The sequence below is a fragment of the Hemicordylus capensis genome, chromosome 2 (assembly GCF_027244095.1).
Source record: "Hemicordylus capensis ecotype Gifberg chromosome 2, rHemCap1.1.pri, whole genome shotgun sequence".
Taxonomy (NCBI): Eukaryota; Metazoa; Chordata; class Lepidosauria; order Squamata; family Cordylidae; genus Hemicordylus; species Hemicordylus capensis.
In genome coordinates, this window is record NC_069658.1 from 153,727,414 (window position 1) to 153,731,080 (window position 3,667).

Here is a 3,667-nt window from a genome sequence, read left to right on the forward strand (position 1 = left end):
GGCTACTTTAATTATCTGGGCAATGGTTGGTATCAGGGGAAGGGCTACTATCCCTGTAGCCTGCGGTTGGATCAGCTCAAAGATGGAATCCTGAGCAGTCTGATGTAGCTCCGAAATATCCACCCCGAGGGAGGTCGCCAATGCCATGCACAGCAGCTGCTCCGTGTAACGTTTCAGTTCCGCTAAGGAGGCACCCTCCAGTTGCTCCGCTTCCGGCTGTTCCATTGCACTCTCTGTTCCATCCACGTCTGGAGTACCTGGTGGATGCAGAGGTTGCAACCCCAGGTCCTCGACAGGAGTATCAATCTCCACCACCGGTGCTGGCGACGGAAGCGTTGGATCTACTGGCTCTGCAGGCGGAGCCATAGGAGCTGGCAGCATAGGGTCCACAGGCTGGGTCGGGGCTGGAAGCTCAGGATCCACAGGCATCGGGGGTGGCAATGGGCCCTCGAGTGGAGCGCTTGGGACCGAAGGAGATCGAGGGTCTGCTGGTCTTGCTTTCTTTGGCTTCTTCCCTTGTTTCCTGCTATGCCTCTTAGGGCTAGAATCTGATCTAGGAATCTGATCCCGACATAGAATGGGAGCGTGACCGCTTATGTCCTCTCCTCTTTCCGCCTGGATAATCCCTTAGTCTGTCCTTGTAGAATGGACCAGACGGAAATCCAAAATAGTTCACCGGCTCCACATCAGTGTAAGGAGCCATCATCCAGTGCGAAGGGTGCCTGTCCCTCTCAAAGTGTGGGGCATAATCCCATCTAGAGAGCAATCGGTCGTAAAACCAATGATAACGTTTCCCATGATATTTAGATTGGCAGGATGTCTCACTCTAGGAGGATGAGGGGGAACCTGGGTAGCAGGGGTCCACACCACTCTCAGAAGATATTTCGGGATCTGGCTGAGGTTGCAGTGGTGAGTTAGATCCCGAGGAGACACTTGATAGCAAGCAGATCAGAGACAGATAAATTGGGCTTGGAGATGGGGAGTGCGGTACATGCATCTTCTTACTTTTACATTTTTTTTGGAGTGGACTCAGCCTCCCGCCTCTCTTTAGCAAGCTTTTCTCTCTGTGTCTGTTCAGTGTTTCAGCATGATAACAACCAGAAAGCGGGCCCTGCCCAACCCCACCAAGGCTTAATGTCTTGAGGTACACCAGAATTTTCCCTCTTTGTCTCTGTGAAGACCACAAGCGGTAAGTACATGGTCATTTTTCTTATCGGATCCGAGAGGCTCTGATCTCTCCTACAGTATTTTTAATTGCCTAAATAGTTTTGTGTATTCCCTGCCCCCCCCCTTCCCTGTAGCCTGTGATAATTTAAATTGGGTCCCTCCTGTCGTCTTAAATGGGGTCACTTCACCATGCTAGCTTTCCTCAACCATGTGTCCTTTGATCCTTATCTTTTCCTATGTGAAAAGGCTTTTCTCACGAGAGGCATTATTAATTCATGTGTGGTTTTTTAAAAATAATAATATTATCCTTTTAAGTTTTAGTTATTTGTTTCAAGTTAGACTTACTACAACAACCCTGTGAGGTGGGCTGCCTGTGAGGTGGAGTTTTCTAACTCTTGTTTTTCTTGTTTTTAGAACGTGCTGGTGTTGCTGGAAGCCAATCCTGAGCTATCTGGAATGCTGGCCTTTGTGAATGATATTAAAACTGATTTCCTGTATGCCTATAGCAATGAGATATGTGCCACTCTGTGGGGAGGGGGTAGGAAGCCATGCTCTGATGATACACAGTCAGATTCAGATGTTGATCCTACAGAGCTGTCTCAGACAAACTCATCTGCAGAAGCAAAAAACTATTGCTTACAGACAGGTTGGTACCAAACTGTCAGGCAGCTCTGAAGAATCAGACGTTTGTAAACTGACTAATTTTTTGAAACTGTTAATCTTTTTCACTGAGTTAATTTTGACACATCTGCATGCATGGCATTATATTAAGGGTCTAAATTCAAACAAGTATCCTCCCTGGCAAACTATGAACATGCTACCATATGTATGTATGTATGATATTTATACCCTGCCCCTTCTTCCAAGGAACTCAAGGTCGTGTTCCCTCATTGTATCTGCACAACAACCCTGTGAGGTAGGTTAAGCCAAGAAGAGCAAATGCCCTTCCTAGTCTGACACTCTAGGCACTACACAGCACCGACTCTCTGGAGTACTAGTACGCTTTGTAAACCCTATCCTGAGCTTAGTAACATCAGGCTGGGAGCTCCCTGGCTGCCTGTGAGCTATCTTATAGTTATCCATACTCATCTTTTAGAGGAAAAGACCTTTCATACTTCAAAAAGCAGGCACTTGTTTTTGTGTGGATCTAGAGCAGACAATGATTGGCTGCTTTGGAAAACACATAAAATATAGTACAGAGCCAAAAAAAACAGAATTGATTCTAAAGTGTTTAGATTGGATAATTCTGTACTGTTGATGAGAAAACAAACAATCTTAAAGACATATGATATGTACAGCAGAGTCAGCATATATTATGTTATATACAACATACAAGATGTATTTAACACACACGTACACACACATCATATTGCTATTTAGTTGTTCACTGTTCTTTTGTAAGGAAAGTGAATGGCTCTACATGCATAAGGTCTGGCCTACACACCTGATGAAATATCCTACATGTCCAAGCATGAATCTTGTATGTAGCTCCATCATGTAAGATGAATGCACACAGATATGTCATTGTACATACAAGCAGGAAGCAGCAATCAATTCACTTCAGTACGCCCACACAATTTTCATTTTTACACACACACACACACACACACACACACACAGAGAGAGAGAGAAATGGTCTGATATGTAATTGTTTTGTCAACAAATTTAATTTCTTTTTTAAAAAAGGATTTATTTTATAGAAGAGAAAATGGACTTTTATAAGAAATAATTTAATTTCTTATAATTTCTCTTGGGAGGTATTAGCCAGTCTGGTTGTTTTCCAGTGATTCTAAGTTAGAATGTTAGTGACTAGGGCAATACAGACCTTTCCATCTCTGACACAGTTTTGCACCTAGTCCTTGTCACTGTTTCTTTGCTTCCGTTTTTAACAAATCTCTCCCCCCCTCCCCCCCCTTTTTCCTACATCTCTAATATGAATTAGCCTGGATTAGGCATTAACTTGAATAAGGACAATTATACTGACACTGCTTCCTCTTACTAACCTCAACCTGGCCCATAGCTAACTAGGCTCTCCCCACCCCCACCCTGTGTTCTTGTCACTTTTTAACCATCTAGATTTCCTTTGCCTCAGACACTGTTTTTCACTCAATCCTTGTCCCTTCTCCTCTGACACAGTTTCACAACTAGTCCTTGTCACTGTTTCTTTGCTTCCGTAAATATCCTACATGTCCATGCATGAATCTTGTATGTAGCTCCTTCGTGTAAGATGAATCCACACAGATATGTCTTTATACATACAAGCAGGAAGCAGCAATCAATTCACTTCAGTACGCCCACACAATTTTCATTTTTACACACACACACACACACACACACACACACACACACACACAAAGAAATGGTCTGATATGTAATTGTTTTGTCAACAAATTTAATTTCTTTTTTTAAAAAGGATTTGTTTTATAGAAGAGAAATGGACTTTTATAAGAAATAATTTAATTTCTTATAATTTCTCTTGGGAGGTATTAGCTAGTCTGTT

At 43.0% G+C, this 3,667-nt stretch overlaps 1 long non-coding RNA gene across 1 annotated transcript; it reads left to right on the top strand.

Moving 5' to 3' along the window:
• Nucleotides 1–1,069: 1,069 nt before the first annotated feature.
• On the top strand, nt 1,070–2,084 carry LOC128344326 (uncharacterized). Its single transcript, XR_008315792.1, has 3 exons — nt 1,070–1,189; nt 1,582–1,813; nt 2,035–2,084. It is a non-coding gene; the product is annotated as an uncharacterized LOC128344326 (long non-coding RNA).
• Nucleotides 2,085–3,667: the final 1,583 nt, after the last annotated feature.